The sequence below is a fragment of the Cupressus sempervirens genome, chromosome 4, assembly GCF_028749045.1.
Source record: "Cupressus sempervirens isolate cs-2001-9-10 chromosome 4, ASM2874904v1, whole genome shotgun sequence".
NCBI lineage: Eukaryota > Viridiplantae > Streptophyta > Pinopsida > Cupressales > Cupressaceae > Cupressus > Cupressus sempervirens.
In genome coordinates this window covers 915419466-915435003 of record NC_143121.1, presented here as the reverse complement: position 1 = coordinate 915435003, position 15538 = coordinate 915419466, and positions in this window count along the sequence as shown.

Here is a 15538-nt window from a genome sequence, read left to right as displayed (position 1 = left end):
CCCTAAAAATCTTCACCTCCTCTAGGTTAAGAACTTCCTCTACTATGCATGGGTCCACATTTCGTTCTTCTTCTCTTTCATCCTCACTTTCATCATCTCCTATGGTAAGATTCATTGCTCTACAAATACGTTCTTGCATCAATTGCATTTTCCTTTAGAGGGTTCTAAAATTCTTAGGTGTAACACCTTTGACTCTTCCATCACACTCTCTTCATGGAGGCATTTTTGCTCTTCTATTGAAACCCTAGTGCAAAGTGCCTCACAATTAGTGATCTATCTACACACTTAGCCTAAACCATGGTCCTAGTGCAAATTGCCTCATGGTCAGTGATCTATCCATACACTTAGGAACTCTAGCTCCGATACCACCTAATGAAGGGTGCTCCCCTTAATACCATAAACCATAACAAAAAATAAAGAAACAATAGAAAATGTGAGAACAAAATATTGACTTCTTATTTTTTCTGCAAATGTGGAATTATAGAGTTCACAAGTACACTATGCTAACCTACATAGGCACCTTCATTACAATAATCTATAAGACAAGCTGCAAACTATCACCTAGAGCTATCCTAGACAATGTTTGTGCCTTTCTTAAATAGGCAATTTTATGTTGTCCAAGAAGGTTATAGACAATGAAACTTAATACCTATTGCCGACAGAACCTAACAATACATATAGAGTCAGCCAAATACATCTTTGACAATTATTTTAGATATTTTGGGTAGCCCAACTTCAGAAGGCCATTGTTAGAAATGATTGAAAAGATCATGAGGGATATTGTATATGGAATTGGTAAAAGAATGTTCTCAATCATTGTTTTTTCATTGATGTCAAACTTGCTATTTGTAGGAATGATAATTACTTTAGTGATCCAAATACTATCAATTTGTTGATTGATAAGGAGGAGGCAATCAATAAGATGTAACTAAAACACGTAGAGAAAGGTTGAAGTTATGATGTTGTAATGAAGTACAAGGATCAGCTAAGCCATTGATGAAAAAGTGTATTGATGACATACTATAAGACACAGAGAATGGGCACACTAAAGCATATCAAATATGTAAGGCTTTAGGTAAGTCTTTTGTAAAGCCCAACTAAGTTCATTAGAGAGAGGGAGCCAAGCAAGCTAGTAGGTGCCGAACAGATTCCTACTTGAAGCCAAGCAAAGTTCAACTTTAGATGCCAAGTGAACTTAAGGTGCCCAGTAGATACAAGTGCTGAGCAGATACAAGTGTTGAGTAGATACAAGTGCCAAGTAACACAGAGGTGCCAAGCACTAGTAAACCAATAGTGTCGAGTAATACAGAGATGTCGAGCATCATTAAACCAATAGTGTTGAGTTGCTGCATTATTTCAAAAATTAAAGATTTTCCAAATCTAAGCTGACAAGGTTGTTATCTAGAAGTCTGTGAATTAAATAGAAGATAAGAATGATGAGCTAGTGGCATAGAACACCATGAAGAAAATTTTTGGAGAATATAACTGGAATCTAGATGAAGTTCCTAGATAAGAGCAAGATATAGGGTAGATACATTTTATTCTACCTAATCCATTTGAAACCCTAAAATTGGAGAGGGAGAATTGAGCAAAAAAGGGAAACCAAATTTCTATTTAAGGAGTCACAAGGTCATGAAAAAAAAGAGAGAGGCAGTCAAGCATGAAAGCATAAAGTGCTGAAGGAGGTGCTAAGGAGAGAGAGAGAGAGAGAGAGAGAGAGAGAGAGAGAGAGAGAGAGAGAGAGAGAGAGAGAGAGAGAGAGAGAGAGAGAGAGAGAGCATAGTTACTCTATTTCACTAAGAAGACCCCAGATATGGATGCATTGGTACGATGAGTAAGGAGACTCAAGGAGACAAAGCTTGAGAGGAATACAAGCAGTCAGAGCTAAAGTGATTAAAGCCAAGCAAAAGGATTGAACTAAAAGTGTGATCTGAAATCTGCAAAGTATGTTGTAAGTTATATAAGATCAAAAAGCCATTATCATTACTCTCTAGTAATTGTAACATTTGGTTTAAATCCTATGGACTTAGGTTGGTTTAATAGCCATGAGGTAAATCCTTTAATAGGGTGACATTCCAAGTGAATGTTCTAAAGTCCTTTAACCAGGCCCATTCCTAATAGTTTGGTGAAATCCTCTAACAAGGTCACATTTAACAATGTGTTTTAAGCCTTTAATAGGGTAGGCTTTTAACAGGGCATCACTTTAGGAGAGTGAGAATCAAGTAGCATGTTATTGGTGATTTTTCCCAAATTGGGTTTCCACGTAAATCATTGTGTCATGTGTTGATCTTGCATGTTTTATCTCTACATGTTGATTTACTGTAATTTTCTAAGGATGATTATTTTAAGCTTGGATGGATGAAAATTTTATGGGCTCTCTATAATTTGAGAAAAAAAATTATTAGGGCATTTGGACCTTGAATAACTAATTCACCCCCCCTCTCAGTTATTCTAAAGAATTCTAACAGCCATAACTCTTGAATCGTTGCTCCAATTGCATATTATAACCACTTTTTGGAAACACCAACTTGTTTTCTACAAGCTAAAAATTGTGTAAACACCCTTCCATTGTTTTTTTGGACCTCATCCAGGCACTCTAAGGCCTTCAAGTGTGAGCTTGAAGATTGTTTTGCAAATGTTTCCATCAAAAATCCACAATAACTTCTCTGATACTTAAGTTGGAGAAATGAGATTTTTATGGTAGGCTTATAACTCTAAAATGAACCTTCATGTAAAAAATGAGAACATTTTGAGTTCGTATGACAAACTTACTAAAAATAGCAATCTCTCATAAATAGTAATCACTCTATCTACTAGTCCTTATTAAAATAGAAAAGATTGAAAAGAAAATTTTTTTGCGTGATGCAAGATTGCTCTCACACCTAAGATGCTCCTACATCAAATACCTTTAGCTAAAAATGAGTGTTGACTAAGTGCAAGCCTTTATGGATGAATGTAACTTATACTCTTCCTTGTAAAAATTGATTGAAGTTCACTTGGTTTATCTAATAATTTCAGTAAGATTATTAGATAAACCTGGAGCTAACATCTAATAATGTTCTAATTTTTCTAGGTTTACCTCCTTTGTGGTTGGATTTAATGTGGTGAATGGGAAGGTGGGGATGGATGCATTTTGTTTTTCTTCTCTCAACTTGTCAAATTTTGAATTGTAGGATTCATTATGTTTTATCTCTCTTTTCCAAAATCTAACAAATCTAGTGCTTGGCCAAGTCATTTAATATATGCAATTAAGTATGTTGTTCTGGCATGTAGCACATGTGTGTGACTATGCTTAATTTCATTCTCACATATTTATAGATATGCATTAGTTTAAAGAAATGTACATGTGGGTAGATATGTTATAGTTTTTCTTTCACTGCATATGGGTAGGTGTCTAGTGTTCTTTCTTTTCCTTGCCACATTTCATGATTAGGCTACTAGGAACATGGTTGTATGTAGTATATTTCACAACTACACCAGATCCATCTATTTCATCTTGTTTTGGAAAGGTATGCTTCTCATGTCAGGGTCATGGTATTATTCATGTCAAGAAGAATCCTAGGGAAGTAAAACTAACTCCATTATTGGCGAGGTAAAAGTGCCTAGGCCACACTCCCATCTCAGATATCAGATGCATAACATCTGATGGCTTTGGAGATCAGATAAATTGAAGGAAAAATGACAATTTTATGTAACATTTCTCATTGTAATTTATATTTCATCTTAGCAATGATGTACAATGGCATTCAATTGGTGTAACCTCTAATTATTGAGAATGTAATCCTAAAAGATTAAGATGTACTTTTCTTTATGTATAAGATGGACATACATTGTAATTCAACACCATTGTTCATATGAAGAAACGTTCATGCAATATAAATCAACACCTTAGTGTAATGCTAAATTCATTGATAAACTAATTGTATTTATTTTATTATTTAATAGATATTGAATGAGATCTTGACTTTCAACTCTGGTTGTGATTGGTTTCTTTTCCATATTTTCTATTCTTATTTGATGTGTCATCTTTGATTAGGACATGGTTCTTATATCCTTGGCCCTTTCCTCTTATGTTGTGAGGAAATAATAGTCCAATCCTATATAGATGGGAATAGTCTTTTGTTTGGAGTGGAGTGGAGACGTTTACATACATGGAAACCAAGGGATGAATCAATAAAAGAAATAATTGAGTAAACTATTGACAGAGGCTATGCAATCACATTGCATTGTAAATGAAGGGAATCCTCCCCTATTTTTCATTAAGGCCAAGAAATCACCTAGAAGATATGAGTGCATTGGAAGAAAAGGATTTTCTCACCAATTTTTTTGATGCTAAGAATTAATTATTTTTATAGATATTCCCAATGATTAGCCTCCATTCACAAAATATACGTAGTTATACATGTTTTTGCCTAGTTCACTAGAATTATTTTGCCTGTGATCTTTCTTGTTTATGAATCTTTTTAATCCTACTACCTTGGAGTACTTATTTGATTTTTTTCTCTGACATTTATTATGGCTAGCCTTTCCTTACAATTGGAGAAATATTCAATTACATTTAGCATGATGTGATTTCATTCCTCTCATTTCTAATGGCCACAAGCGGTTTAAATATTATCAAAAAAATCTCTGTCTTTCCTTAATATTTGAGTAATCATTTTGATAGATTTGAATTTTTCTTTAAAATGGAAATTCTCAATGATAGTGTTGTAATACATTTTCATATCAAAATAAGTTATTTGAACAAATCAAAAGTTTTTCTTTTTTGTTGGAGAGACTTAGAATTTTTTGACCTCTAAGGCTGAGGTTTCTTTTACTAGCTACTCTAATTCTACACATGTTTATTGACATTTTCAAGACCAAGAGACATATAGAGATGTTATATTTTATTGAACTTTTCATTTTTGGATTGTTGTCTTCTCGATTCTAGCTGCTACCACTGATAGACCTTTTGTCATTGAGTTACAACTTTTCATTCTTGGGCTTTTATATTCTCTCAATAAAGACATAAGCCAAATGGATTCATTATGTTTGAGTTATTTTTTCTTTGACCCAAACTCCAGTGGTCTCTCAAATAGAGCTAAAAGTTTCCAGAACTAGGGGAAGAAAGTCAAAAAGTGTGAAAGAAAACAAAGGGTCTACAATAAACTATGGTGGAGAGATTTTCTCCAATCAAGAGACTAACAAGGAGAATGATATGTTTTATGTAGTGCCAATGAAAATCCTGTCATGGAATTTTAGGGGCTTAAAAGTGCCATAAAATGTAGAAACATAAGAAGATGTCATTCTTCTAAATTAAACAAAACTATCTCATCATATCTTTTTTAATACAATAAAAAATGGTTGTTATGGCATTCAATCCATTTCCAAGGAGTTAGAAAATTAGGAGGTATTATTGTCCTTTGGAGTCTAAAATGAATCCACTATCATCATATTTAGAAAAGCATTAATTGGTAGCTAGTATATATTTAGCACTTTCAAATTTTATTTTTGTTGGTCAATGTGTATAGAACCTTCTCTACCTCTAACAAGAGTAAGCTTTTTATAACTCCCACAACTCTAGTACAATAATTTTCTTTTGTCAAATTTTGTTGATGGGAATGATTTTAATTCTACCACTTCTAAGACTTAGAAGCAAGGTGGTATTTATCCACTTTCACAAGTAATCCATGTTGGCAATACGACTAAGTAGGAAAATTTGATATAATTATTGGGTTGTCATTTATGGAAACAATCTACCTCAAGAAAAGATGGTGCAATGTACAGATAAGTATTTCATAGTTAGACATAGAAAATTGTCTAAGTATTAGATAGTTCGCTAGCAGCATAGGAGCAGTTTTAGTGTGTGTGATTAGAAGAGGTAATATCACCGAATGCATAGTTAGGTATAGATAATACAAATCCTAATGATTGCATGTATAAGCCTACAAGTCAATATGAGTAGTATAGATCAAGATATGAGGTGATTGTTGACCTCATTTTAGTTTTGACAAGGTAGTGACAAAAACACTTAGTCAATCTCTAGAAAAATCACAGTACATGTCAACTGATCAGAGTGAGCTAAGAAATCAGTGCAAGCTGAGTGCATAATATATGCCAATCATAATTTTCTAGATAATACATGCCATGTAATATGATAGTAGGTGTCGAGTAGTTAGGGTGTGTCAATTCACTCAGGTGTTGAGCCAACAGAAGGTGTCAAGTAAATAATGTGGGTCAAGTGATTTAGGTGTCAAGCAATAGTAAGTGTCAAGTTATTCAGGAGAAGAGTATTAGCATAAAGAGCATAGTCAATGCTGAGCATCAAAGCCTATTAATACTGAGTGAACAATTTTTAACATAATTATTTGTAATGGCATAAACTACTATGTAAACCATTTTTGGCTAACATATACATGATTTTTTGATTATAAAAGATAAGGATGGAGTCATATTATGAATTCTTATGCAATGCATGCAACCAATCAAATTTAGGGAATTTTAAGGTAACAATATGAATTAGTCACAACCATTGATTTTGACCTAGCCCATCTTCACCAATGCCTATATAAGGAGGTAAACCCTAAAAGAGTTAGGTGGATGATCCATGCACAAGGAGATGAATGCTAAGAGTTTAGAGAGCATTCATGGTGGCTATGATGGATATGATAAAGTTATGCAAAGTAGAATTAGTCTAAGAGGAATGGAAACAAGCAATGAGAGGTTTAGAAAAGGATAGATCTGATTAGAAGGATCAAGAAATAACTATTAAAGATGAGATATGACATCAAGAAGAAAGGCTCTAACTGAAGGATTAGGTGTTGAATAATTCTAACAAGTGATACAAAGTAAATCTCTTAATAGAGTAGTCCTAATAGGCTATTATAAATCTTTTAACAGAGTGCTTGCTTAATTATGAGATTGAAATCCTTTAATCAAGGTGAGACCTAATAGTCTTGTAATCCTTTAATAGGGTAGACCCCTCATTGGGTAGATCATAGTTCATGATCAAAACTTTTTAGCCATAATTGGCCACACTTTACAATTTCAATAGTGAAGATTTGTGAGTGTCATCCCCACCCCAGTTTTACCTTCTCCTTGGAATGGTTTTTGGGTAATCAATTTATTATGTTATGTGTTATTTACTTTATGTTATGGATGCAATGCATATTAAGTTATTTTTGTTTATATGTTAAATTATGAGATGGATGATGGTGATATGTATTAGAGGAAAAAAATTTAAGTGTTGATTCATCCCCCCTCCTCAGAACTTACTTTCCCATTGTTATTTCCAATAATTGGTATTAGAGCTTTGTTGTCTTGAAAGAAAGTTTGATAGCTTTGGAGGTAAGATCTTGAAGATGGAATTCTACAAATTGGGAAAGATTATTGAGAACTAGAAGATTGATACACAAATTTCCCTACATCAACTCAAGGAGGCAAGAGATGAATTGAAACATTCATGAAAGAGAAGAAATAAGATATCTATTCAACAAGCTAACACTCAATATCAAGAAGTAGACACTACTAGATTATTTGAGGATAGAAACTTAGAAGATTTTGATGCAAAAATTGAAGATCTAATGGAAAAGAACAATTCCCTAAGTGAAGAATTCATGCACCTAAAAATAGATCAAGAAAATTAATACTATTGTATGAGACAACTGAACTAGAAAAAAAAAGCTAAAGAAGATAGGGCCATGATTGAAGAAGACAAAATAATTCTAGCTAATAGACTTGAAGAGAAGTCATCAGATGTATAGAGTTGTCAAGCATTCAATCAAATATGATGAATTAGTTGATGATTTCAAATCAAGAAGTAAATGGGAAAGACATTGAGATTAGAACTTTGGAAACACAGAATATCCTAATATAGAATGATTTTAATGCTAAGAAAGAAAAGCTTCACAAGCCTAGTGAAGCCATCAAGTATTTTGAAAACAAAATGGAAGCACCAAGGTCAAGCAATGACACTACTGGTTTAGGCTATTCCACAATTGAAAAAGGAGAATAATCTAAAAGTGGTGAACAAAGGAACAATAAGGGAAAGAAAATCAAGCCTACTTGGCATCACTATGGAAAATTGGGTCACAGAAAAAATGTTTGCAATAGAAACATTGGAAATCAAAACCCTAAGAATAAATTCAAGGGACACTATCATAAATGTAAGAAGTAAGAAAATTAGGCATATAAATGCAATACCAAGACTACCAACACTTAGATATTTCAAGGTTATTATTGTAACTCTTAGAAATATGCACACAAGGCATATGAATGCAGATCCAAATCCAAGTGGACATCAAACAAATAGGCAAAGGGACATCACAATGGAAACTCTTATGATTGGGATTATAACACAAGGTACAATTGCCACTATTGCCAAGAATATAGTTGTATCCCCAAGAATTGCATTAGAACACATTTCAAAGGAAATTATAATAGATGGTTGAATGAGATTGTATGCTTTAGTTGTCTTAAAACTAGTCATGTTAGTAGAAACTATCCTACTTGTCACTTGCACTGAGCAATGAATTTAGTAGAGGTAAAGGGAAGATTGATGTTGAAAAGGTGAAGATGTAGATGAACAAGACATGGAGAAATAAATAATATTGCAACACATCAATTCAAGATGAGGTTACTTGATCCAATGGATCAAGTGATCACATCACCCCCAACTAGGCAATCAAAGGCATGTGTGGAACTAACACTTGAAAATTCATATTATGCATCAGTTCCTCGAATATAAGGTGTGAAAAGATTATATTAGCATGAATCAAGATGCAATAAATTATCTAAAAGTATGAGACAATCTATCATTATGTTGTTTTCTATGTTGTTGCTAAGCATTTGGAAAATTTTAGTTATAGTTGAGTTATGGAGATATGCTAGTGATATCCAAGCTTGCTATGTAAGCCAAGCATGTTGAAAATCTTATGGAAGCCAATTTTTTAGCTATATAAGCACTAAGAAATTAATGCCAAAATTGAAGGGTTATATATTCTATTTTTTATTCATTTGCACCTACCAAAGTTTGAAGAGCACAAAGAGAATGAAGGGGATTAGAAAAAGGAGATTCAAGTGATTGCAAACCAAATTTGACTACTACTCGACACCATTCTATGGATTCAAAAGGTATTTATCTTGTGTTGAGTTACACTATTTCATATTTTGAAAATCCTACAAAATCAATATGGTAGTTGGTTCTTTAATAGAAGTTAGGAAAGAGAGGAAGGACATTTTTGACATTTAGTTAATTAGTAATGATGTGGGATAGCCCCCATTCAATAAAATTCCTAAGATCACATATAAGGGAAACCTATATGGTGCCTTATCTATGATACTATCCAAGGTTTTAATGAGTTAGGATATTCGATGTTGCTATACTTATAAAGGAGGAGATATAAGAGACATGGAAATAAGAGAAATCTACTAGAAGTTATGTGACAATGGAGTGTTGAAGGAGGAGAACAAAATCATCGAGATGAAAGGGTTGAAGCATGCCCTAGACTTTCCTTATGGTTTCAAAATTGAGTGGATTAAGATTGTATTGAGTTGTATAGATGAAAATCAGCTTTGGTTAGAGAATGAGCCTACTAGGATCTCAAAGAAAATTGTTAATAGAGTGATAGGGTATCCTATCCTTGACTAAAAAAAGAGCATGAGAAGCGATGTAAAGGAAGCTATTAAAAATAACACCAAAGCTATGTGGAATAAAAGAAGAATGTCAATCAACACAATTTTAGATCTCATGATAGACTTTGTAGTCAGAGTTAAATTCTTTTAGTCAAGCTAACTAAACAATGTATCCTACATCACAGTTGACCTAGGATACAAGATTGTGAAACATGATCATTCCTACAACCTAGCCAATTTATAGCTTCAATAATTGTTAGAGAATTTGGAGGCAATTAAGAAGCTAAAGAATTCATAGTGTAAGTTTGGATCACTTATCATGTGCATATTATTTTATGTGCAAAACACATTCCCTACTTTTGGAAAAATTGTTTGGAAGTAAAATAGGTTAGTTACCCAATAGATAATAGAGTTTATTGAACAACTAGGTGATAATCTTGGTTCTTTTATGACAAGCTATTTTGAAGACTTAAAGAATTCAATGAAACAAAGGTTAAGAGTACATATCTCTCTAGTAGAAAAACACTAAAATGATATTTGTTTTCTAGTGGATATTGATTACACTTATGTATAGGCAACTATACTAAGGGTTATATGGTTGAGACCCTTGCCATATGAAATTAATGTTGATGAGGCTTCAATAGCCATTACTACACTATTGGAAGAAGAAATTGACAAGCATGCTACATCCTTTGGTAATTATGAGAAGGAAGAGTCTAGAATAATTATTAACTTGCAAATTGCCTTTGTCATAAGGAAAAAGAATAAGATTGTAAAGAGATTGAAATAGAAGCTTGGAGAAGGTGTAGAAGAAGAAGAAGATGATGATGATGATGATGAGGTAGAGGAAGAAGTTCAAGGACCTCTTGAACTAACCCAAGGTTTGGGTGAAGAAAAAGATGTTGAGGAAGAAGGTTTCAAGGAAGAACCCAAGGAAACTAAGAAGAAGAGGAAAGCAAAGAAATAGGAAATGGAGAAACCAATGAAGACTATGAATTAGTCACAATAAAATCCAATTGTGCCTTTAACAAGGTCAAGCACAAGGGTAGCCAGTACATAGGTGGAAGAAGCACCAAAGGCTAAAGGAAAAGGACAAAGTGCTATAGTAGAGCCAAGCAAGCATTTCAAGAGATTGAGGAAGAAATGCAAGCCTCAAGAGGATTCAGATGAAGAGAATATTGAGTCAGATGACATAAGTCAATTCAAAGTGGTAAGCCACAATCCTTCATTTGACATTGACAATTTATGTGAATATATTAAGACTAGTGTAGATTTGTTAGGTTTTACTCATATAGATTTTGATAAGTTAGGAATTGTACATAAGAATCATATTGAGGAGGCCATATATGATATGATGGTAGCATTAAAGACCACTTCTCTAGAGATTTCCAACTCCATACCAAAGAGCTTATATGATAGAGTTGAGAAAAAGTGAAAATTCAATTTAACAACTAAAAGGAAAATAAGAGAGGCTACATTAGCCCATGTTATGCCTTCTTTGGATAAAAAGATGATTGCCAAGGAAATGGAGATGCACAAAGGGAAATTTTCTCCAAAATATATAGCATTTCATATATTGAAGAAATAAGTAGAAGATGTGGTAACCAAAAGTGTATTGATTTGGAAATCTATTTATGGGTTATCCACACAAACTATCACTAAGAAAGGAGAGAAAGAAGGGGAATATACTACAAAAGATGAAATAATTAAGGAATCAATTGTGGAGGAGAAAGATGATGGAACACAAATTTTTGACATAGTTGAGGAAGAATAATAGGATGCACAAGATGTTCAAGTGTCAAGTGCTAGTCCCCTACATGCAGACCAAGAGAGTAGATAGGACTCGATTATTATCAAGGATGTTCCTAATAATAAATCTGAACATGTTAATCCTTTGAATGAGGATGATTTGAAGAAGCTACAACAAGACTCAACCAATACATTCATTTCATTCTCAAATCCAATATTGGTGAGAGTAGATGAGATCTAGTAGGTATAAATTGTATCTATAGGCGAGAACCACCAAGCTACACCAAATGTGCCCCCATTAGCTATAGAAAAAAAGGAGAAAGAATCTTAGGATCTACATAGAGATCAAAGTGTAAACCTTGGACAGAAAATTACAACTACATAGACACCATCTACAATGCCTATATTTTCCATTGATATGAAAGAGGAAGAGACACAACCACCAACTACATCATTACTAAGTTTAAATAGTTCAAGTTTACCATCTATAGTGATCAATACCAAGGATAGAATTGAAGAGAAAAGGGTAAGGAAGAAAGTCCTATACTCATTCCACCATTATAGGGTGAAGTCCAAAAAGGGGAAGAAAAATACTGAAGAGCATAGGTTGGCTGATACACCTGAGGAAAAAATTACCATACAAACATTGGCTACTTTGCTATTCTCTACTCCTCTCAGTATTCAAACTCTTCAGAGGCCAAGTAACAAGCCACACCATTACAAATATCAAGGCTAAGTTCTAGAACAAATAAGAGTTTTGATGCTACATCATTTGAGGATAACATCTTAGATGAAGTGATTGAATTACCCAAGTTTAATCTATCAACAATCACTATTGAAGAAATGGGTATCTTTAAGACAATCTACAAAGGAAGAAATGGTGTAGGAGCATCGTGGATGTAAGAGAAATCTTGCATCACCCAAAAATATTTTATTTTCAGTCTTTTCTATTTTAATAAGGACTAGTAGACAGGGTAGTTACTATTTATGGGAACTTGCCATTTTTAGTAACTTTTTCATATGAGCTTGGAATGTCCTCATTTTCTACATGAAGGTTCATTTTGAAATTATAAGCCTACCATAAAAATGTCATTGCTCTAGCTTAAGTATTAAAAAATTTACTACAAATTTTTAGTGGAAAAATTTATAGAAAAATATTTAGGCTCACCATTGGAGAACTTAGAGTGCCTAAATGAGGTCTAAAAACTAAATAGAAGGGTGCTTGCATGGCTCCAAGCCTATAGATTAGGAGTTGGCATTTCTGAAAAGTGGTTGTAATAGCTAATCAGAGCAACGGCTTGCGAGTTATGGCCTTCAAAAGTTGGGCTACTGAAATTTCTAAAATAATTTGTCAAAGATGTATTTAGCTGCCTCTATATGTATTGTTAAGGTCTATTGGCCCTAGGTATTAAGTTTGAGCATCTAGTGTATATGAGAAATATGTTAGTAAGTAATACTAATATATTCAAAAACAAAAGCATTAACTAGCATAAAAATCATAACATATGAGATAGACAAAGTGAAAATGCTCAAATGAGAATATGAGCCATGGAATGGCTCTCCCAATGAGGATTGTAACTTGATTTAAGGATGATTATATTATGTGGATGTGGGATGTATGCTCAAGATACTCAAACTATGCTTCAATGGAGATAGAAAATGGAAAATTGGTGTGGATGTTTGTAAAAGCATGGATTTGGCTTCTCAAAAGGGCATTATAACTTTAGCTTAAAGGTTGTGATGAAATGGCTTGGGAGGGGATCCAATTTATAGGCTAAGGGCTTGAGGGATGGAGGGCTAAGATTCAAGGAGAGATGAAAGCTTAAGGAGGGCTAGGATGCACTCAAAGGGGAGCATATGGATTGTGCTTGTTTAGCACCAACCAGGGAGTGACACATGTCACAGGGTGAGTAGATGGAGGAAAGGGCAAGGATGAGTCAATAAAGGAGGCTCAAGGCCTTAAAGACCCTCATAAATGGCTTGTAAGAGCAATGAATGGGCTTGGAAGAGTCTTTATGGCTTTATAAGAGCAATGAAGGCTTGGTGGTTGGGATATTTTGGAAATTTTTGACTTTGCTTGGCTTAGGAAAGTCTTAAGATTGCTTAGGGAATGTGACAAGGTTAGGGGGGGGGGGGGGGGATTAGAGGTGATTTAGGATTAGATTAGGCTTGTTAGAGATATGCAAGTGGATGGCATTCATGAGGGTGGGTGAGTTAGTCGCTAAGCTTGGTTAGTATGGGTGGATGGGGTGGATTAGGTTAAATGAAGGGTTAGGGATATGTCAGGGGTTATTAGATTTGAGGGATAGATTTATTTAATAAATGGGGATTTGGAATTAGATAGGAGAATAGGATTTAATTGATAAATAATAGGTTATTTGATTTATCAATTACGACTATAGATGATTAATTAAATTAATCAGCTAGGGGATGGCAAAGGATTAATTAAATAGAAATTTAATTAATGATGCCTTTAGAGATAGCTAAATAAGATTACCGAAGTGGTGTAATCAGATTTAGGTGTCTACATTTTGCCCCTCTTTGACATAGTGTTGAGACAACACTATTTCAAAGAAGTTCAAATAGACACGACATGAGGAAGATGTTTTAGCAACAAGGTTGCCCCAGTCTCATGTAAGAAGAGGAGAGACTAGACTTAGAGATGCCCCCTCAAGAAGGCAGCGAAGAGAGAAGATGAGGCTCGACGGCTTCTTGAAAAAATCAAGAATCTGGGATGAACAAGCAGACTCAGATTGGCAACAAGAAGGGGCTGAATTAGCTCAAACTCTAGGAAATTTCCTATTTAAGAAAGGCTTGAAAATTATCTAGGATAGCTCTGGGTAGTAGTTTGTAGTTTAGTCTTATGGATTACTATGATGAAGTTGCCCATGTGGGTTAGCATATTATACTTCTTAATTCTATAATTCCACATTTGCAGCATAAACAAGAAGTCCATATTTTGTTCTCTTATTTGTTGTTGTTTCTTTGTTTCTATTATGAGTTTATGGTTTTAAGGGGAGCACCCTTCATCAAGTAAGAGTAGAACAAGAGTTCTCGAGTGTATTGATAGATCGTCGACTGTGAGTAGTTTGCAATAGGACTATGGTTTGGGTTGAGCATGTAGATAGATCACTAATTGTAACATAGTTTGCACTAGGGTTTCTGTGGAAGTGTGAAAATTCCTCCATGAAGAGAGTGTGGCAGAACACTTATAGGTGTTACACCTGAGGATTTTCTAGCCCTCCAAAGACAAATGCAAGCATTGGAAGAACAAATGCATGGAGGAATAAATCTTCTTGTAAGAGATGAAAGTGAGGATGAGGAAAAAGTAGACGAAAATGCCAGAGTAGAGGCAGTTCGAAACCTAGAGGAAGAGAGACATTTTAGGGCCATGTCCAAGATTGGAAAAAGACCTAAGTTTGAGGTTCCCACATTTTTGAGAAATCTTAACTCAGAGGAACTGATCAATTATATCAATGAACTAGAGGAGTACTTTGAGTGTGAAGATATTGATGATCCTAATAGGGTCAAGTTTGTGAAGGAAAAATTGAAGGGACATGCAAAGATCTAGTGGCAGGAGGTTTGGTTGGACAAAAATAGAAAGAGAAATGACAAAATCACTAGATGGAAACAGATGATAGCTAAACTAAAGAAATAATTCATTCTCATGGATTATGAGTTTGATTTTTTGAAGAAAATGCAAGGGTTGAAGCAAGTGGGAAAATCTGTTCAAGAGTATACTGAGGAGTTCTACCACATTCTCATTAGAATTGGCCATGCAAAAGCTGATATGGAGAAAGTCATCCATTATCTTTATGGGTTAAGTCCAAGCATTGAAGATGAGTTGAGTCTAGTTCAAATGAACACTATTGAGGAGGCACACCAATTTTCCCTCAAAGTTGATTAGAAACTAGGAAAGAAGTTTGATAACAACAACAGCGGAAGAGGTCACGGTGGAAGATCTAGCAAATGATCTTATGGAGTCCATAATGATGATTAGAAGAACAAGGATGAGTCTAAGAGTAGTAGTCAAAACCAGAGAGGAAATAAAATTCCATTTGTTTCCATGATTAGAACAATAAAGATTAGAGAGGAAGAGGTAGCTGACAAGGATTTGGAAGAGGAGGCTTCCATGGGAAATGTTTTCATTGTGGAGAATAAGGGCATAAAGAATTTA